This window comes from Apteryx mantelli, chromosome 10, assembly GCF_036417845.1.
Source record: "Apteryx mantelli isolate bAptMan1 chromosome 10, bAptMan1.hap1, whole genome shotgun sequence".
Classification (NCBI taxonomy): domain Eukaryota; kingdom Metazoa; phylum Chordata; class Aves; order Apterygiformes; family Apterygidae; genus Apteryx; species Apteryx mantelli.
This window is the reverse complement of record NC_089987.1, coordinates 16,638,444-16,660,907: the sequence shown is the minus strand read 5'-3', so window position 1 is coordinate 16,660,907 and position 22,464 is coordinate 16,638,444. Positions and strand designations below refer to the sequence as shown.

The 22,464-nt window shown below is 42.4% G+C and overlaps 1 protein-coding gene across 5 annotated transcripts in view; it reads left to right on the top strand.

Moving 5' to 3' along the window:
- Positions 1-22,464, top strand: part of ZNF423 (zinc finger protein 423) — a 229,795-nt gene that overhangs the window by 102,582 nt on the left and 104,749 nt on the right. The window lies entirely within an intron of this gene.

The window sequence follows — 22,464 nt, the reverse complement described above, 5'->3', positions numbered from 1 at the left end:
CAGATTTCAGCCTTTGAACACCTACTTTGTCTGCTGTTTGTTGGTTCCTGACCATGTACCTTCATGTTACAGCAACTTTGTTTCTTACGTTTGCCATAAATCAAACTTGCTATGACTGGCACCTTGGGATCCTGCGCTTTAAACATCTCCATGGGGTCAACACAATACTCGGGAACTGAAGAAATGCAAGCAGCTAAATTTAAACTGAAGAAATGTGCCTGATCTGAGTGAATTGAGCTGGGCTGTGCTGATACACGGCAGTTTCCCTGTGAGCCAGCCAGGCTTTAGTTGTTGCTCGAAGGGAGGAGATTTTAGTTAAGCTGGAACATTTGATTTGCTTGCTTGAATTGTTTCTGATTAGTGACTAAGTGCTAGGTTAAGCTATAATAATACATCCGTTGTAATAAAATGGTGTTGGTGAGTGATACATGTGGCTAAAAGGAATTAGATACACCAGTTTATTAAACAAATATCAGTTGGAAATGCTTTGGAAATAAACACATAAAATAGATAAAATAAGAACTAAAAGAAAGCTTAAAGGATTTTTTGGGGGCTTTTTCTGGAACTAAATTTTTGTCATGAGGCTGGCTTATTCTGCCAAGCAAAGTTAACAAGGCAACATGGCTGAAGTCTTGATAAAAGAGAAACTGCTTTGAATCGAGCAATGAAAAGTGTTAATGCAGCACTGAGTTTCTGTTGCGGTGAACTTGAGACAGCGCCGGGGACTAGCGAGAGCTGAAAATAACAAGCATTATTGGGCCTTGGCAAATCTCAAATTAGTCTGACTTTCACAAGTTTCATGAGGGGCTCTTTGTACTCTTTATTTTACCTTCTCTCCTGAACTACAAACTTTTTTTGATTCAAGATAAATCAATAACATCACTGTGACATGTAGATTTTGTGACTCGATAGTTGCAACAAGGCTGTTTTAGTTCCAGATTTGTGTCGCAGTTTGCTGCGCTCAAGGCTTTCTGCACACTATTCTCCTAAAACCAAAGAAACCCGTGCTGACGTAGAGTGATTTAATGTACTGTAAACTGCACAAGAGGGCTCAGTTTCATGGATGTGTAAAGCTTTTGTATAAATTTTTTTAGCGGTGTCAGTTGAAAAGTTGAACTCAAAGTTCATTTGAATGTTAGTGGTGGTGTTTGAAAGTTGAACTTCTAGCACTCACAGGTCAAGGCTGTTTCATTTCGTAGTAACATGCTTGAACAAACTTTGCAAAGTGATTCAGTGCTATGTATCGTATTTCGCAGATGGGGAAACTGAGGCACAACACTGTTAAATTCATTACCCACCGGCATGGAGGAGAGCGCTGCAGAGCGTGCGGCCTCCCTGAGCCGCTGTGCGTGCGCTATGTCCTGCTCCGCACTGCCACTGTGTCTGGAGGTAGCGAATAGTTTGTCAAAGTGATTTTCTGTCTGATCAGTGGGGAAAGGAGCTGATTTAAAATGGCAAAGCTGGGGAAAAGCCATTGTCTTCTCTTTTCTGGCTATGGCAGCAGTGAATGTGTTGTCACATTCCTCTACTTACCGAACATATAAATAAAACTGCAAAGGAGACAGTAGATTGAAAGAAACCTGTAGTCCAGAGCATCTGTTTTCTACTGTATTTTTTTCCCTGATCTCTTTTTATAATTTACATCCAAAACATTAAATGACAGAATTTGGCAGAAGCAAATATATACAGTAGAGCTTAATGGTCATGTAGCAGGGAATAAATAAAGCCCCTCCAGCCTGCTTCGTTCTCGCACATGCATGTGAGCAGAGGTGGGGGGAAGAAGTGCTGTATTTTTCTTGGAAAAGGACCTTTTTGGTTTCTCCTAATCTGGCACCTGGAGGTCCAGCTGTGCTCGCTGGAGGCTGTGTGCAGTCTCATGCAAGGGAAGGATGATGGACAGATCACTCTACAAGTTGAAATGTTTTATATCTCTACAGGCAATATGGATAGCTATATTTGTGAATAGTGGCAGTGCAAAACTGTAGGTGGAATTGCTCCTCAAACGGTGTTTTGCCAATGGTGCTGCAGTCTGCACCGCTTCTGGTGCAATTTGCTAAGGGAGCCGCGGCGTGCGGGTTTTTTCAAGCACGGCTTGCTGGGCTGGCTCAGCTGGGGAGCTGCAGCTGTCCCCGCTTCTTCTCGCCAGCGACTGCCTGCCTGCACCTTGCTTTCTCCGGGTTGAAGTTCTGCACATGGCCTGGAAATGTGTCATTTTGGTTATATTTGCCTTGGTCTTCTGCTAGTTTATACCAGTTTTGCTCCAGTGTATTTCCACTGGCTTAAGTCAATGGCAGTATTCCTAATTTACTCCGGTGTAAATAAGAAGAGTATCAGGTTCATTATTTCTAACAGTTGAGTCCTGATTTATTTTTGCTCTTCAGTCACATAAATGACAAGGTTAATTTGCTGTTAAACACTTGATTTCCTAGGACATGAAAGTGACTCCATATTTAAAGAAAATGGAACAGGGTTTTATTCTGCAACATGGTCTAGGATCTGGGGTTTTGTTTTGTTTTGTTTTGATTACAGAGCTCTGAAACCACTGGATTAACGTTTGAGAACCGAGAGACTGAATTTTGCACTTCTTATTAATCTCAGGTCTTGTGGCAGGTTCTGGATTCCCTGGTTGTGGATCAGGAGCTGCTGGGAGACAGCAGGTACTCAGCCTAAAACGTTCGCAGCGCCTTTAATAATAAGTGGCTTTAATGGAGAACTTGTGATAGCACAAGAGAACTCAGAGATGAATGCTGCGCTTTAACAAAGATACTATTTTTCCACAGTGTACATTAGTCAGTGAGTTAAACAAGCATCAACATTAAAACAGACATTATCCCCTGCAGTGTATTTTCTTAGTGCTGTGTCCATTACAGCTTTAGAGTGATGAGGCTTCTAGTTCTTCTCTTTTGAAGCAGCTCTTTTCTAATATTTATTATGGATGTCTTCCTGGTGTTTATCTTAAAATTTTGTGTTCTGATCTCCTGTTCCTCCGAGCTCGCTCTGGGGAAGGCAGTGACGCCGTTTGCGATACTGGAAACTCGTAAGCAGTTACTACACCCTCCTTAGCTATTCTTTAACAAAGATACATATAATTAGACCTTTTAACCCTTCCTCATAAATCAGTCCATCCAGCCCATTAATCACTTTTGTTGCCCTCTTCTGAGTTCTGTCCAATTTGTCATCGTTCTTCGTCTCCGGGCAGCTCCGAAACAGCGGGTCCTAGGAGGAGAGTCAGCAGTAGCCTCTGCACCGGAGGACAGCATTTATTTATTTTGTCCCTCTTTCCCTTTGTTTCACTCCTAGCCAGAGTATATCTCCTACCCACTCTGCATAATCACGTCTTTAAAACATTTCTGGAAATAATTTACAGCCTCCCAGACCCTCTATCATTCACTGCTGTTGAGTTAGCAGAGGTGGAAAGGGAGAAGGGTTGAGTGTGGCAGGCTTCTTCCTCCCTTCCCCTGCTCCCCCAAAATAAACACCACAGCTCTTCTTTCGGGCGAGTACAGTCCTATTAGGTGTGAGGAATTAGGGTGGGAGAAAGATCCTGCAAATGAAATTGCCTAATCGTGACTCTGAGGCAGTGCAGGCAGCAGGAGCAGCCCTGGCTGGAGGAAATCGGAGGGTCACTAATTCACACTGCCAACATCCTAATTAGCTGTGCAAACGTAATGTTTATATTGTTAGGGATGGATTACAATATCCATTGTAGAACAGAAAGAAATAAATGAAATGTGTCAGTGGAGCGATGTAGAAAACACTCCTGCCGCCCCATTAAACCATGAGAAGTAGCTTAGCTACTAAAAAAAAGTTTGTTTTCAGGCTGATGCGCAAGTCTAATTGGGTTTCCAAAGAAAGGAACATGTTTTAATTATTAATTAGAAATCAGAGGAGTAAAAGACTGGAAATCTGCTTCAGCTGGAGCTTTTGCTCAATGCTGGGTTTCTCCTTAATAAGCTGAAGCGTTCCAGGCCTGCCTCTGCTAGCGGTTGGGTGCAGTGGCTTTACTCGGGGGGTAGACATCTTAATGCTCATGTAATTATCATATAATTATTTTGTAATGGGGGATCAAAATTTTGCATAGATGGCATTCTTTCACTGAACTTGAAAAATAAGAAAGTTGTGTTCATTAATGCAGCAATTCAGTCATTTCAATTTAAGAAGCAGGGTTCCCTCATGCCCCCCCCCACCTTTAACACACAGATATTTTGAAACAGTTTCAGAGATGGTGGCTTCAAGATAAGTAGAATTATTGAATCTGGATTTTGTTGAATATTTATTAGACTTCTTGTTGGTAATACTGCCTTTCAACAGAATTGTCAAGTGGGTTGCAGTTATCATCAAAGCTGATAGGTACAAATAAGTGATGATTGTGGCTGCTAACACTGTGCATGGAGGTTTGTAAAGGGGGCTTTGGTCGAAGTTGCTTCCTCTGAGAGTTTTCCTTGCTATTGCCATTGAATTTTGGGAATCAAAGTTGTTAAAGACTGATAGGTTTTTTTCAGAAGCTGTTAAGTGGATTATGGTCTATCACTGTAAATATTGCTGAGTTACAGAATACCTTCTAACGAAGTGCGTGCCGGCGGCCTCTTTGGACGCGTGCTTGCAGATGCCTTGTAAATGCACGTGAGCAGAGCTGTGCTCCTGGTTGCAACGGCTCGTCTGATCTAAACGTGCAGATGAAAATGCTGTCGGGCAAGCGCGTTAGCTCTTATTTCTGGGAATCACCCAAGGTCTGGACCCAAGCTGAATCGCAGGTTAAGCTTCAGAAAATACCAAGCATGCAGCGAGCCCCTGGCTCTCGGGCTGCCAGATGTTTGTTGATGCATGTGCATCTTAAGGGGAACTGCCCATTAAATGTCTCTGCTTTTGCAGGAAGAGGGGACAGGCAGGAGGAGTACTGCGACTCCATATGGCCCCCTCAGCGCAGCCGTAAATCCTTGTGTTAGTGGGGTGCAACTGTGAGGAAATGCAGAGCTGTCTCTCGATGTTGCTGTTTCTTAGTGAAAAACCCCTGTGGCCGAGATGGGGGAGGACGTCGCTAATCTGAAATAGATGGCTGCCTTCAGGGTTATGGCTTGCTTTAACTCCTACGCCCAGCATTATGGTAAACAAAATGCCTGACTTACTGGAGCAACCAGTAAGAGAATTTCAGCTGGCCTTTTTTCATATGCCTGCAGAAATGATTACGTTTGAAAATATTTGTTTTGGGTTCACAAAAGAAGTTAAATGTCTGTATTGTGGGTCATTGAGCACCTGTTTCTGCCCTTAAAACATCATTTTCTTACACCTTATTTGAACAAGTCCATGAGAAAAGATGCTGTTTATTGTTTTTTCTTCATCAGTTAGTTGTACTATCCTACCCCTTCTCTGTGGTTTATTTACTTAGTCATGAAGGATTTGACACTGATAGATATCAGTGTAAAGGAGGGACAAAATGGTTTGTGCTACTCCAAGAGCTAATTCTGTTGGTGTAGACTGTAAGGTGGCCCTGATCCTCTCTCCCTACTCACAAGCAAAGCTTTCCCAGTTTTCAAAAACGAAAACACCATCATGATTGTATTCCTGTTCTCTTGAAGTCAGGTTAAGCTTCACACCATAACAGAAGTAACAAAGAATTATGAGTAACAAGCAATTGTGATTAAAAAGTCAAAAGGAGACATACATTTTCAAGGGGTCATAGGTTCATAAGAGTGTTCCCCAGGTCAGTGATGTGGTTGTGTGGAAAATGGGATCTTCTACACATACTCGTACTGAGAAGAGGCTATAATAATTTAAAATTTGTCACATCCTCTTAGGAGAGTGAATGTGGGTCTCTGCAAAATAAGTATATTTTGTTCAGACTTCAAAATCTAGTAGGTCCTTCTCAAAGAAAGTCAACTCCCATCAGAAGTGTTTGTTGCCTAGGTTGGATGACAGAGATGATGATCCTGTGCTTTCCTCTCCCTTGTGGGCAGCTGGGTGATAGCTATGACTGTGGTTTTGGAAGGTTGTTTTGCAAGTATCTGGCGGATACTTTATGTCAAAACATTCACCTTTTCCTTTTGAGGGCAGAGAAAGAGCTCAATTCATTTAGGTGCTCATCGGTCAGGCTAGGAAGGCTAAGCAAACCATCCTTTCAAAAAGTCTGGACTTCTGCTTTGATTTGAAGAGTTGAGTTAGTCCTTTTATTTTATGGACCCCAGTTTATCTCCTTGTGAATAAGGACGTGCAAGCAAAGTGGAGCAGCATAGTAGAGATGCATGAGAAATCAAGGATGACCTTTAATTAACTTCATCAGCTTTTGGAGTCTTGCAACAGGGTTTTAGGCTGAGTTTATTAAAAAATACATTTCAGTATATTAGAAAGTGACACCACAAGGCCTCATGTGCGAATGTGTGTGTCCACATGATGGGATTGCTCTTTGCTTCTTTACCTGCTGTTGTCCTGGGCGCTACTGTGCAAATTTCAGTACTTTGCTACCACTGACACTTTGACTTCTCAAAATGTCTCAAATATGGTTTCTCCTGTCATGCATGCTGGCACAAAAGAGCAGGTCTTCTGCAACAGACCATCAGAAACATTTTGGATGCTCTGTGGCACCACAGATATGGGTTGTCTCAGCTAGCCCAGCTGCTAAGTAGTCCCTCTGGCCAGGTTTTGTGAGCAGCTTCTCCGTGACAGCCTCAGCTGGCCTCCCAGCACTGTTTAGCAAAGGCACTGTTTTTAGCTTGGTAGTTTCTTCATCCACTGCAATGTCAGAAAGCTCATCTGGTGTGCAGGAGAGGGGCCACGGCATGTGGCTAGCACTGTTGTGTGCTTTGCAGAGGTACTCGGCAAGACGCCTGAAGGGTGTTTGTGTTGATGTTGCCATTTTGAGTAATCAAGTCTTATTGATTTTCCCAAGAAATCAAAGGTTTTTTACAGAGAAAAAAAAAGTATGGAGGGTTATCTTTCATTGATGGATTTTTTGGTTTCTAAATGTGGCAGCATCTTCGAAGCCTTCTTGCTTGCTGGCCTCCAGTGCTTCCGCACACATGGAAACCAGTCTTTGAATCAGTGTGCGTCGTGCTTCATGTTGTACATTTGCTAATATGTGGGAGTTTTTCTAAGGCATCTTTGGAACAACTTGCTGCTCCCTCTTTCATGAAAAAGCCCACCCAGCTCAGTTACTCCTGTGCCAGCGGTGAACCCCAGTATAGCCAGGATAACTGTCAGGGAGTCAGCAGGGACTTTGAGAGCTTCGTGACTGTCACCAGGACATCCAGTTTGGGAGTCCAGCAGTGTTTACTCATGCTGTGTGCAAGTCCTTGCATTTCTCATTACCAGCAGAAACGCTTTTAATGGAACGTACACTCTTTTGCACGTGATAAATTCAGGCCCACCGGACGTAGGTACAGACTTAGGCATTGTTTTTTCTTTCTGGTTTGGGGAGGCTTTTGCAGCCTGCTGCCCACGTTTCCCTGCTGCGCGGTACGGCCCCAGCTGGCCTGACCCCTGGCCTCCGAGCAGATGTCGCCAACTTTTCTTGCTTGCTGTCAGGGTAAGTAGGTGATGGGCTCTCACCCAAATGTTGACTCTGAGCCTGGCTTGCCGAGGCCCCCTTTGATGTTTTATTTTGGCTTCTGGCCAGGGGGTCCCATTTTTAAAGCACTGGGGTAACGATGAGATTATTATTATTAGCCCTGCTTCAGAGCTCAGTGTTTTGTAGACTCGGTGTTTCCTGTGCTCTTGCTGGGGAGCTGCTTAGCAAAGCGTCCCCCAGAAGGACGGGCTACTAGGAGGGAGACGCGGTGCTGGAATGCTGGGAGCGATAACGCACCCTCGGCACAACGTTGCCCGGCCATTCATACCTTAATATCAGCCTTGTTCGTGACTGCTTTCCTAATTTAGCCATCCCCGAGCATTATCTGGAAATAAGCACAATCGGCCCAATTGTGGGGGAAGAGCCTTGCCTTGCTTTTCTTCTGCAGACCTGGTCTTATATTTTAGCGTGTTAGAGTATGAGACTGTATGTATAACACTTGCCTGGAATAAAAATCTTCAAATATTATCATTTGTGTAGAAATAATTTGGCAGAGCAACAAAGGTTGCCTATATTTAATATTCATAGCGTTTTACTGCTAGATACACAGGTAACTCACGTGTCAAAAAATAAGAGACTTTGCATAAAAGCTGTTTTTCACTTGTTTTGTGACACTCTCCCTAATGCAACCCAAAACAGCATGTGTTGGTCTAATGGCCCTTCTGTATCTGCATTTTTATGTCTCTGTAGCTGTTTGGAATTTGGAAATTCTGGATTACTCTGTGTACTGTAACATTTTGAAACTAGGCTGGAGTATAAATGTATTTTGATGCCCCTGTTTGCTCTAAACTGCAGAACCACAGAATATAAAATAGAATGCGTTAGCCGTTTGCTGACTTAACAGATGACACTTCCTGTGACACAGAAAGAGTTAATCCTAGACTTTTAGCTCTGAGCTTAGTTTATTGAGCTTCTGGATACATGTGTTAATTTTCTCAGATGAGGGATAATGGATGTCACTTGAGAAAACAATACTGATTTGGGTTCTTTCATAGTTTGTGGGTTTATGTCCCACATGGTATCGAAGCAGGCTCTGGGAGATTGCCTGAAATACGCCTGGCCTCTCAGCTGCACTAAAAATAATTCCTGCTTCCCGTCTTTCTAGAAGGAATTCTGAGGTGCTGCAGACCTGATCAGATACTTGTTTAGGAAAGATTTCACTTCAGCTTTCAAATGGGAATATAAGTCTGGGCATTAAGGGTGACTTTGTATTTATAAAACATGCGTGTTTTGGAGTTTTTCTGTTGTTTTGCTTCATTGTTTTTTTATGAAGAGCTCTTGGTCGGGTGACCTTCTTTCTTTGAGAGCAGCAGTTCACATTGGATTTTGGCAAAAGGAATTTGATAGTCCTTGCTTTACTAAGCACTAGCACCTAGATGACAGTAATTCACCCTCTAATACCCCCACAAACCTATTTATGCAGAACTTGACATGATTTGCAGTCTCCATAAAGGAGGAACATAGGACTTGAGCAGTGCCTGGAATTAATTTTTTGGCCTCCATTTCAGTTACTGGTTGAAGACTGAGGCTCTTCAGACACCTTAGCGGTGCTTGTTGCAGCCTGGCGCTCAGTGCCTTGCAGCAGTGTCGCGCTGTCGTTCCTGCGGCACGCACGCTTCTGCCTCGTAACGCAGAGGGGGAAAAATTGCAAGGGAAATTGCTGCCCAGCATCGGAGAGTTTTAAGGCTGCCAGTAAAATTGATCTTAGTAGTGATAATAGTCCAATTTAAGCCAACATAATCACAACTCTTTTATTAATATTGGCTTACCATCATCCATTTTAAGTGTAGCACATTGCCGTTGAATGCCAATAAAGCATCCTGAAGTCAGAGTTCTTGTCTGAGATTGGTGATCAGCAGCACATATAGGATCAGAGGCCTTATTTTATCCTTTTGTTTCCAGAGCCAGAGAAAAATGCTGGCAACTAATAGTTCTGAGAGGCTTTTTTTTGAACACTGATTTTAGGGAAATGTGTGAATGGAAAATTTTGTTTCCATGAATTCTGATAACATCTGCATTAATATGGTATATCATAAGGATCATTAATGTTCAGAGTATATTATCAGGTGTTCTCTAATGCACTTTTGATGAGCTTTAATGATGCTTGCTGTAGTGTTTTTTCATCTTTTCTCTCCCTCCCCTTTTTTTTTTCTGCTTGATTGTAATAATGACTTAACCCAGGTGGTAGACTCTATCCAGAAAGTGCCCAAGGGAAATATTATTCCCTAGTACCAGCAAACATCTCAAATAGTCATTGAGCTCACTATGGTGGTTTCCCCAGGAGAGGAGATCTTGGCTCACCCCTTGGGTGTCTGGACCTGCCCTGCATTTGCAGTCTAATAATTTGTGTTTGGGAGCGGATGGAGAAATGGGAGAAAAAAAGCAAGATGATAAATGGGAGTGGAGGGGAAGAAGAGAAGCCAGTAATGCATGGTAACTTTTAAAATTGCTGATTGCCATTAGAAAAATTCCCTTTCATAGAACAGAATCCTGGAAAGTGCTTGGATAATTTAGGATAATTAGTGAGGAGCATGCAAGGATAGAGATTTTTCTGTTTGGATATCTCTGTCCAGAGGTTGGCTGTGACTCATGTTAGAAAATACTTTTGGTTTTCAGGAGTAACTGGCATTTGTCTCCAGTATTTGACTTGCATAGCTCTCTGAGCCCTCACTATCAGTTGGGAGACTTAGTTTAAAAGCCGTAGTTTCATGGTCTTTTGCAAGCCATGCAAAGAAACAAATGCACACAAAAGCAGGCTTCAAAGTAAATGTTACAGGTATATTGTAGCTTCATTGAGCAGAGATGCCATATAAAAGTGCAAAAGCAAAAATACCGGCAATGGTGAAAGAAAATATAACAAATACCTACAACTGAGCAAACTCTTTGTGGTACTGAGTTTGCAGAGTGTCAGGTATCGCTCGCTGTGTGCCATGAGGATTTACTGGCAGAAGCCAGTAGTTGCACCACGAGCCAGAGTAAATTGTGTCAGCGGTTTAAAGGATGTTCCCCTGTAAGTTTGCACAGGTTTACAAGTACATGGGAAGAAGTGGTTTCTTGGGGGTTTTCTTGCCCTTTTTTTTTTTTCTTTTTTTTAACCTCAACCTCTTTGTCCATCAAGGAATTCAAAAGTAAAGTATCCAGGAAGGAAATTATGCCGTTAGTTTGCTTTTGGCTGCACTGTGTTGAAAGCTAGACTTTGCAAATGTAATCTGCAACCACAAATGGTGTGCAAAGGGAAAGGCATCATGTTGTTGTACACAGTGTTTTCCATTTTGTCTACAAAAGCCCGTTTAAATCACTTTGTGCCCTCCCCCTTGCTAACGTCCTTTCAAAGGCCACTGTTCGACGTGCGCCTGTGTTGTTTCGTCCGAGCCTCCAGGTTTCTTTTCGGGAAAGAAAGAAGGGCTGGAGCGGGGAGGGAGTGAACCAGAAATGAGCAAAACAGAGCTGCTGAACCCCATAGCCAAGTATTGCATTATAGAGTCCCAGCGCGGATATAAACAAAATGTTTCCTTAGAGCAGAACCGCATCCAAAAGTTAGGAAAATTGTTTTCCAGAGCTGGAGCAGCAGCGCTGGGTCCTGCCCCGAAAGCAGCGGAGCGGCTCGCGCAGGGCCGGGCTCCCCACGTGCGCCCGCCCGCCGTGGGTCCCCGCGCGCGGCGGTTTGGGGGGAAACGCCTGGGTTTCGTCGCTGCTCCCGGGCGGGCTGCTGGGCACCTCCTCGCGGCGGCACCGGGCTCGGCGGGAACGCCGCCTCTTGTCTCTCGAAGTCTCATTCAGCCAAATGAAAAGCATTTCCTAACAAAACAACAACAACAAAAAAAACATGCCAAAAGAGCATGAATGTTGTCACCAAAGTTAATAAAAGTAAGGAAATTAATACTTATAGTTGACCTCCAATACCTAGGCACAGTGGGGTGTAGCAAGGAAGTAGTTAGAAAGGCACCATGGTGAGCTTTAGCGGTGAATTACCTTATTTTTATTAACTTTCTGACAACCTCAGTGAATTTCCTTTCTTTTTATGAAGTGATTAAAAAACCTAATCAGATCATGTAATTAAAATACATAATTACACAATCTTACAGTTTTTCATAATTACTGTACATGGTAAATATTGTTACCTGATAACACTTTGCACAAAAATTCTGCCAGGAATTTGTGTAGGATGGTTAGCGGATGTCTGGTTTCATCTGTTTGCAATGGAAGCTTCTCTAACGACGTTAGAAAAATAGTAAAATATTTTAAAATGGAAAATACAGTGAAGCTGTAAAATAATGGGGGAGTAGTCTTTTTTTTAATTCTTTTTGCACATATTGGGCTACTGGTACATGTTGACACTGTATATTCCTGTGCATTTATAAGGGCTCTTTCTTTTGTGCCTACACCTCTGCTTCATGTTTTGTTAGGCACCACCACTGGCAAATGGGAGTGTTATGATACAAAGCAACACAGTAAGAATAAAAATCAAATCAGATTCAGTATCTTAATTCCAGCTGAAGAACTGAATTAAGATGGAGTGACTCTTAAGCCTGTGCACAGTGACTTCAGGGTAAATGTGATGTTGTAATCTTCTTGATGTCAGGTATCCAGGAAGTTTGGGGTCATGGTTATATTTATAGGAAACCCAAAGATACAAAGGTATGACATTGCTAAATAATGGACAGAATCTTTAAAAAAAATCTAATATTTCTTTAAAAACCAGCTCTAAAAATCTAGGACCCCAAAATCTGATGTGATTTAATTGAAATCATACAGTTACTGCTTCTATGTCAGTCTAATATTTACTACTCAGAAGATTAATTTTATACTCAGATGCTCCAGAATCGAGATGGAGGTTCCATTTTTCAGCAGAACAAAGATATTGCATGCCTGTCTTAAATGAAAAAAATAATTCAGTCTTAATTGGGTAGCCAAGGTTGGCACTTCCATAATTCTTGGGACTCGTATTCTCATGTGTCATAATGAGTATAAAATGGAGGAAGTGGGATTCAGTTTCACAAGTATTTATTCTGGCAAAAGATGTAATAAGAAGTTATTGAATTTTCCCTCAAACCATTCATTTGTACATGCTTGTTTTGCTTTTGCAAGGGTGAAATATACTTAAGCATGTAAATTAAGATAGCAATCCTGGTTATCTGTCATCATAAAATTGTGTTGTCCTTAAAATTTTTGTCATATTGGTGAGAAATAAAATAAGTAGTGAAACAGCCTGGGCAAAACAAAAAAACTATCTGAGAATTGTATTTGGATACCCTATTTTATCATTCTCCTATGTGAGAAGATAAATGTGTAGTAACAACCAAATTGCCCATTTTGTGCTGCTGCCTGGCCAGAGGGTTTGGCCACTAAGTCTGGAAAAGGGGCACGAGAAAACCAAACTGATTCCTGAGGGAGAGAAGCAACTTTTTTTTTTCAGTATTTATCAGTATTTAGGACAGTAAGTTTTGTGTAAGTGAAGCTGCTCTGATCTTTAAAACTCTTCCTGTTGTTTATGAAAACAGTAATTTTTCATTTCAAAAAAACTTTAAATTGCCCACTTAGTCATGACAGGTTTATTGACAACATTTCTGTCTGTTTTAGATGATGGGTGCATGAACTTACATGGCTTAATGTCTCTATTTTGCCTCTTTCTAATGGTAGAACCAGGATTCAGCTTCTTCCTTGTATCCACCAGCTGCATTTGGGAAGTAGGTTTTGGTACCTCTTCTCCCTGCCACACTATACATACGTGTATATATATATACACTATATATATGTGGGTTTTCTCTGCGTGTAGGGCATGCTGTGCTGGGGAGCAAGGTGTAAGTACCAAACCTTTTCACATGAGGGAAAGAATTTCCTTTAAGTCCCTGCTGTGAACTCCAGTGTGTGTGACACTGCTCTCAAATGGACCGAGTGCTGTTGGGCAGAGAAGATGGGGAAACAGAGATTTGTGGTAAGGGACAAGATGCTTACTGTCCCTCCTTCTCTTCAGGGATAAATTGAGATGATTCAATGTACACTTCAACCCTAATTTTAATCCCATTTAAACAAGTAATTGTGCCCTGCACCTTTCCTCATTATAAATTCACTCTCATGCATCTGTGGCCAGGGCACAGAGACAGTCGCTAACTAGAATAAATTGTACAATTCGCATTTGCAGGAGGAAAAAAAAAAAGAAAAACGTAAAGTCAGAACAGAGCCTACATTTCTGGTTAAACTACAGATATCTTAATACGGACAATCGGCACCTAAAACAATTCAGGAGGAGGAGAGATCTTGCCGTTAGCAGGACTTTAAGGAAGGTCCTGTCCCATTCTGGTGCGCGTTCAGCGTGGTGCCTTCAGCTGACGTTGGAGATGGGTTCCCTAAAGCGGTAGGGTTTCTGCTAGGCTTTGCAGGTTTCTTGGCGAGAGCATGGTGGGGCTGTCTTCTCCGGCTGAATTCAGTAGGGCTCCTTGGCTTTGCTTTTCCTCCCTTCCCACACCAGTGAGCCCTCCCTAGGAAAGGCTGGGGCGGGTTGCACTGATGAGAGCCAGGCAGGAGCCTCCTTCGGCTGAGCCAACATGTGTCCTGGGGAGAAAGACCTCAGCCACTGCTTACACTCTTCTTTTGAAAATCTGGGGGATGAGTTTCAGGATTTATTGTGGGCTCCTTTAGTCGAAAGGCCAAAGATCTGCAGGAAGAAGAGAGCAGGTTTCCAGGGGCTGTTTTGTTGCGAGTTTTTGGATCGCAGGTATTGGGTCACTGCTGGTTAAACTGGCAAGGTCTCCCATGCTGCACGCTTCTGGTAGCCGAATGCTGATTCTCCGAGAAACAGTCTTATCAGGTGATAAGCATTTTTGTTTGCTTGCTTGTTTTAAAAGTCGTTTCTTATTAAAAATGACAGATACTGCTAGTAAAAAGAAGCAGTGTTACCATACACCATGAAATACAGATCTAAGTAAGCCACAGTGTTTGGCTTTCATCTTGCATGGCACAAAAGCTACAGTTATTTTCTTTTTAGACCTTTCAGTTATTTCTATCAGGTATTGATAAGTGGAGAACCTCTTTTCCTACTTGTGCTTTAATGCCATTCCCCTCAGGCTGGTCACAAACAGGGTATAGATTCCCAACTGATGTTTAACTAAATGATACTTAGAAATGTGCTTAGTATTCTGCAGTGCGGTTTTGCATTTGTTTTTGTTATGTTGGGGCTTCTCTTTTGCTTTTAAATGAAATATTTTAAAAAAATGAATCGTTCAGTGTAGCAAGCCCAGAGTTGTGCTTTGCCGTGCTGCAGGCCGTCCCCGGGGAATGGGAGGCCAGTTAGCTGGCGCAAAGCCCACCGCCTCGCACCGTGGGTTGGGGCAGCGGCAGCTCCGCTGGCTCCAGAGGCACCTGCGGGCATCCCCGCGCTGCAGCAGCTCCCCAAAAGCGGCCGGGGAAGGCTTGGAGCAGCCGTGTTGACCAAACCTACGTAAATACCCCCATATGCCGTTGGGGAAGCCAAGATGGTTACTAGTGTGTCATCTTTCCCATTTGCATCGTTTGCATGAAACCTTGACTGCAGATTAATGAAATGTGTACCTTTTCTGAAAATACCTCTATGTAGACTTGCATGTATTTAATGTTTCTGTCACTCGCATTTTCAAAAGTGCTGAGCAGCTGCAGTTTTTTTGATTTGATTGATTTGGCTTAATGTGAATACACAACGTTTGGAAATCAGGCTGATAGTGCATATTTATAACTATAAAATAGGTACTTGATACTGTCTGTCACGTGTAATTTATTGATTTTTCTTCCTCAGTTCTTTGAAGGCAATATAAAATCTGGATGTTGTTGTTTTTTACTGTTTGTTTATTGCTGAGTAATTTCAGGCAACATGTGTTTTCCAGCATTGAGTCTATTCATCATGAACATCAGCCCATTAAGTTTGTAAGTGCGTCACAGTTTTCCCACCTAGATCAAAATGAGAGCCTGGAACAGCCTACTCTCTCTAACTTAACAAGCTGTTTTTATTTTCCCCAGCAACTTGCTCTAATAATATGACCAGCTTTAAATTCCTCAGGCCGGAAAGCCTGGCAGTAAAGTCCTGTGCAGAGCTGAGGCTTGAAGCATGAGGTTTTTCTCAGGTTTGCAGCATGACAATTGACGTATCTTCTACTGAGAAGTGACGTGAAACACTCATTTAGGAGCAAAATTATGTTTTGAGGAAAGAATTTTTCATATGTGTATAGACAGGGACTACAAAACGATTTGCCTGGAGGTCAAGACACTGCATAGCACCAGTTGAAGATCTAATCATAGCAAACCACCCTAGCAATCCAGTCACTTTTTGGTGACCCCAGCCAGAAGAAACAGGTAGAGGTAGATCAGTTGGGATGTCGGGTGTCACTTTTCTCCCTTGTTAGTGTTTTTTTTGCCTCAGAGCTGATATATGGCAGAAGAGTTGAAAAAGAGCTCCACAGAAATGGAGACACGACTCTGATATTGTCTACCAGTGCAAAAGTATGTGTGCATTTGCCTTAGGAGTTACAGCAGCTCCTCTGAGGTTGTTGCCCGAAGTCTTTTGCCCTGGTTTACCCCTGCCCCAGCTGTAAAGGCACTGACTCCTCCAAATGTCTGTCCGTGCCATTAATGTGGTCTCCAGCTTGTTGCTGCCCATGCTGATGTTCTGCAGAAGGCGCTGACCGCCCTTGTCATGCTGCCATCCGAGCTTCCCTACTCACCATCAAGAACGTGACCCTTAAGTGGAGTTTATGAATGAGCTAAATGGATTGTAACTGATGACTTAATCTTCACTTGAAAGTACAATTCAGAAACATAAAAATGAGCACAGTAAAGCATTAAATTAAATCACACTCGTCTGGTCAGTTCATGGAGAAAAGTCTTTCCTTGCGTAATTTCAGTTTCTGCATTCGAGTTTCTCCAGACACCTACTGGTCTGAGTTTCTGATGCTCACTTGTGGGTATGGACTGAGGGAAAGAGCTTAAGCCAAGTCAGTTGGACTGCGTGTGTCCAAGGCTTACTCAGGGAAAACAGCCTGAGAGCAGGAGCCTGCTGTATTTAGAGTTGCCCGATCAAATGGGAGGGAGGAAATCATAAACCTAGAAAATCGATCTCGTGCACTTCATCCCACCAGAAAGGCTGGTTTTGTTCCCCACGTCCCTGCGGGTGCTTCCCAACCTCGGTCCCTGGCTCCGGGCTGCAAGAGGAGCATGCTCCCTTTGCACAGTGACAAAACAGGAGGAGGGAAAAACATCTTTATACACACTAGAAAAGGACTTTGCTTGCATGTACTGCAGAGATGGCTGCGTACTGCTGCCTCCAGAGCGGAACTGGAAGTTTGTGCTCTGGCTGAGATCATACAAAGGAATATTAGTAGCAATTAAAAAAAGTATTACTAATTATTGTAACTAATTGTTACAACTAATAATTATTCTATTAGGATTGTTTTCCTAAGGGCTTTGTCATCTTTATATTTAAAAGTTGTACACGTCATAGCTGAAATTCTGATTTTATAGTATTCTCTCAGTGTGGTTATTGCATCAGTGATCTGTGTGTGTGACCCCATGCACAGTCTTGTTCTTTCACATCGGTCTTATAATGTGGCATCTTTGCTAAATGCTCCGGAGGTATCAAAGTAGGCAGGAATGGCACAGGACCCGCTAGCTAGCAGGGTAAGCAGGAGCAGCAAGCTATTAATATCTTTCTGTTAATTCTTTGATGATATTGCCACTATCATCCTCTAATCTCGCCTAAAAAAGACTGACTGTGCATTTGAACATTTCCGAAGGACAAATTGCTAAGCAAAATATATGGATAATCCTAACATTTCTGTGGAAATAGGGTGAGTTATTATTGATTCACAGAGCACGACAAAACATCACTGCATGAATTAGCAAACAGCTGTTTCTAATTTGAGTTTAGAACTGTACACAGAGGAACTTGTTTTAGTGTTCACTCCTTTCATTTATAATGAATTTTAATCACCGCTACAGGTGAGAAAAATGTAGAAACAAGCTTGTATCTTGTGGAAGAAACAAAGGAGAGACAGATGCTAACAGATTTACAGTCTGTGATAAAAGGAATGTTTTGGTACACTTTACATGTAATTAGAGTGCAGCTGTTTTCAGTCCCAAGTCCATGATGCACAGCAGAATATAGTATCTGCTGCTTTTCCAAAGGGAGTAAAGAAAAACAGTGATTCAACTCTGAAAGCATTTAGCTTATTCCTAGATCTAACATAAAACTTTCTCCTCCGCCCCTTATTACACCATTTAGTGAAGTGTGAAATAACTTATTTAATGATATGTTAATTTTTTGTTACCTGTAAAATACAGACGATTTGATTTAAGAAAAATAATGTTAAAAATAACTTTCTGATTTTTGTGATCTCTGTAGAATTATATATCATCCTATCCATGGTCGTTACTGAGTCTCAGTAGCTTTGCTAGAAATTGAGGGCTCAGTCACATGTTACTGTGGCTTAACAAGTTTCTATATATCAACTAAGCTTCAATATATGTCTTTGTGTGTACTCTTAACTTGCAGCATAAAAAAAAGGCAGAGTAATTAAATGTTCCTTGATCGCAGCAGAAAGGTTTAGACAAAGACAGCTAGGTTTAAACTGCCTATGTGTAATAGTTTAACTACAGCAGACATCCCAGAAAATTTAACGTTTGAAATTCTACACTACATCTTGTGCTGATTTTGTATTCTAAATACCAAGTTACTCTATGCATGAGAAGAAAAATTAGATTATATATATTTTTCCATTAAGCCAGACATCTTCTTTCTTTTCCCTTTTTTTAAAACCTCACTTAAAAACAAATGGCAGTGCAAAGCTGAGAAGTTGGAAAAAGAGCCACTAACCACCAGTCATTTAGTCCAACAAACATGCTTACCACAGAAGCATGTGATTAGGTATAACTGCATTTTCTTAAGTCACAGATAATCATGATGGCACCGTGTGTGGTGCCATTTATATTAACACCTCTTAGTTTTTCATCCAGTTTTAGTTTTGCATTGAACATAACATAGGCGTAATTACAAATTAGTTGTAGAAATCTTTTGCTGTTGTTTAGTAAAGTTGTTTGAGTGTGCATTAATGCTGGGTTTGTCATAGCTGCTGTTACAGTATCATTCAAAGACGGGTGCAGTGTCAGCTCAAAAGTGGCGCTGGTGGTCCGCTATTGCCTTCTGTTACACAAAGAACAAAAACATTCAGTGAGGGTAATATCTGTGCATAACATTGAGTTTGGTGGGTTAATTATCATTTTTACTGTTTACTTCGTTATACCTGAAATGTGCAGGAAAATGGGACTAAACACGCCAAAAAAGATTTTTAGTAAAAAGCTGTCAAAGTGCACTGAAAATAGTGAAACTTAAAACATTTGGTATGTAAACTTGATTTGCATTATTTCACACCGGCACGGCAGTGTAAATGAACAGCGTATGCTGTGTGAAGCGCCTACTGCAATCCGTTGTAATGATCTACCCTTGGTTTTAGTAAGTAGTGAAGCGCTTCAAAATCTGCTGTAGCCACTACTGAAAATTTCTCAGTCTTTTTCTCTGAATCTCTGTGTTGTATTCCCATAGTTAGGCATCTGTGATAATAATAATTATTGAAATTGGTAGCATTTCTGTTGGGCGGTCGGCCTGAGGCCGTCTCGGCGTCGTGCAGGAAGTGAGCCCTGTAATTTGCCCCGAGCAGCAGATGTCTTTTGCCTGTTACAGAGATGAGGAACTGAAACACAGACGGTTTATAGGCATGTCTTATGATGCCAAGCCTGTTTTCTAACGTAACTTAGTTTTTTTGGGTGCTGGAGTCCCATCACCTTTCAATGGGCTAAAGCAGCTGGGTGCATTGACCGCTTTAGCTTCTGTGCCTTGACGCAGATCTGCAGAGAGAGGCTCTGAAAGAACCAGGAATTTGAATTTCAATCAAAAAAACACCTTTCCCCAACAACTGATTTGGGGGCCTTTTTTTTGTTAATTTGACTCTTCCTCTTGTGTTCTAGCTGTGTGCTAGAGGAATAAACCCAACAGAAAAAGAGCATCTCCCAAACCTAACTGCCCTGGTTCATTATCTTGTATGAAGAAAGTCTCCCGGGCGCAAAGGGGAGCAGTGCAGTGATTTTATCTCTGTTAGCAAAATAACTTGGAAATAATAAATGTATCAATGCCATCAGCATGTGCTGCGGAGACAGGGCTGCTCCTGTCCCACAGTTTGTGCTGTGCTGCACGGCTACCTTCCCAAACGGGTCGCGCTTTCTAAGGCTTTGTTTTATTGTTGTTGCTTCATGAATACATTTCTGGACTTGGCTCGTGTTATCTGGAAGACAAACAGAGAATGAAGTATGATTTATACTGCAGTTTGGCCAAATTGCTCTTATTAGAAGGAAAAATACATTTATTGAATGCATTGAGGCTGGAACGAGGTTCTCAGTGATGATGATGAATGCTTGCCGTCCCGTAAACGTGCTGAACATTAAGCTGCTAAATTGCTGTACCACTTTGAGATTGATTATCAAGTTTGGCCCTTTAAGCTTGGTGACCCACACATATATCCTGAAGACTACCGACATTCTGAAGCCTCCTTAATGCTCTTTTTTTCCCTAATTAAACTTTTTATTGAATTTTCTTCCCCTTTTAATACTTGTTTTGATTCTCTTATGCAAAAATGACAAAAGCTTTGCACCAGGCGTGTGATTCTCTATTTTAGTACAGTCCCACTTTGCAGGATTAGCCATTTTTAATGACGTTAATCTCCTTTTTAAAGTGATTTTTCTCATTCTGCTACATTCCTTTGATTGCATTAATGTAGAATTATTATTCTAACCATCATTGCCAGACATGTCACACCACATCTCAGATATATCTTCACAGTAAAATATTACTATGGTAAAATACCTTAGAATTTCCTTCTCAGTTCATTATGGGTCTTTTCTTCAATTTAAAATGGCAAGTTAAAATGAACAGGGCTATTTTTCATTCCATAAAGAGATTAATGATAATGACTTTTTCTTAATTTCTTCAGTTTTAGGCCTTGAGTAATTTAGTGGTTTGTTTGTAAGGAAGTCAAGGTAGATTGTTTTCAGGGCTTACGCAATAACTTTCCAATTCTTTTTAAATTGCAAAAGAATGAGAAAACAGTGCAATAAAAGGAATCCAAAAGTTAAACACGAAAATCGGTGAAAGGTCTGAATCAAGCTAAGAAAAGGAGACAATCTTTGCTTTCAGCCATCCATGTAAATGCTTCCATTTTTATTACAAACATAACTTTCCAATCTGAGAAATGTTAATTCATTTGAATCCAAATTATATTAGCACAGCAACGTCTTCGTGCATCACTCGCAAAGTGATACCAGCTTTCTTGGGTTTTGCTTTCCGAGTAGCCCAGTATGTTGGAAGAGCAGCAGCTGGAGGGGAGCTGGCCCCTCTCAGGATGCATTTGGAGGTGGGTTGGTTCGTTTCAGAGGGAAAAAGAGAACTTTAGAACATTGGTTAGGTTTGCGTGGTGGGCCAGTTCGATGGTTAGTGCGGGCGCGTGGCAACGGCACAAAGTTGCCGGAGTTGAAGGGGTTGTCCTGGCTTGCGGCAGTGCTGAATTTGGCCCACAACTTCTAGTTTAGCAGTGCAGCAATGAAGCTTTATTCACTGAAGCAGTTTTAAGCCCTCTGGGTTGGCTCCTGGTGTAGTCGCTCCTCTGTACACCAGCGCCCAGCGAAAGATGCATGTAGCCTGCTTGGTTGCAAAAGGGAAGATATTTATAAAGCGTGTGTTTTTCTAACAGTTATTGCAGAGTTGCCACCTCTTATTCTTTAAATTGCAGCCGGGCAGCTAGAGTAGTAAATATTAGCACGGTGGTGAGCTTTTTTGTTTGTTTCTTTTTCCCGCAGGAAAAAAATGGTAGCGGCAGCGATTCAGCATGTGCTGCCCTGGTTCAGGCCTCACATCCCCCTCTCCCCAGCCTTTGTCTGCGTCCCGGAGGAGCCCAGCTGGCGCGCGGCGGGAATTAGCCAGCCGGGAGCCACCGGCACCTCCCCGCCAGCTAATCCGGGAGCCGGCAGCCGGCTGCGCCCGTCGGAGGGGCCCGGGGCCGCGGGGACGGCCGGGCCGCGGCTGCAACATGCAGCGCGCAGGGAGACCACCTCGCGGCTGAGAAAATGCAGCCTGGGAAACGTTTGCATTCAAATCAGCTCATCGCACCCTCTGCTTTTAAACTGAGGCCCAGCCGGCGTGGGGAAGTTAGCTGGGCGCAAACCCTGGTGCACCTTGCAAGGAGGTTTGGTTAAAATGGCAGCTCCCAGGAATGGGGCAGCTCCCGCGTGCTGGAGAAGTTGTGTCAGGCATGACTATTTGGTTTGGCTTTTACAGAGTAGCTCAAATCTCCACTCTCCTGGGATGAAAAAGAAAGGTCTTGGACCAAGCGCGTGGTGGCCCAGGACGCGGCTTCTCCGGCGGCGCTCTGCTCCGCTCTGCTCGCGTTGTCCGCGCGCCTCTGGCAGAGCCGCTCCGCGGTGCACGTGCTCCTCCTCGTCGGCGCCTGTCTCGCCGGCGGCAGGAGGCGCGCGTGTGGCAGCCTACACCCACAGTTGGGGATTTTTTTCTTGGTTTGTTTCAGTAAGAGCTGAAGTAGGAGCATTAAATGTTTTATAAGGACAACATATCTGGAGAACCAGCTTCTTTCTGAATTTCCAAATGTGTGCGTGGGGTCAGCGCCTTCCCTCGTTTGAATGAATTTTATTTTTGCTTCAATCCGTGGTTCAGTTTTATATCAGACTCATGGCGTTTTTGCTTCACTCAACGTCTCGACGTTTATCGGAATTGGTATATTTGAACTGGCTCTCTTCTGTTTCTTGTTAGCAATTCCGTTTATGAAAGCTGCCAAAATTTTATGTATTTTTCCTAAAATGACTGTTTTGCAGTTGGAGAT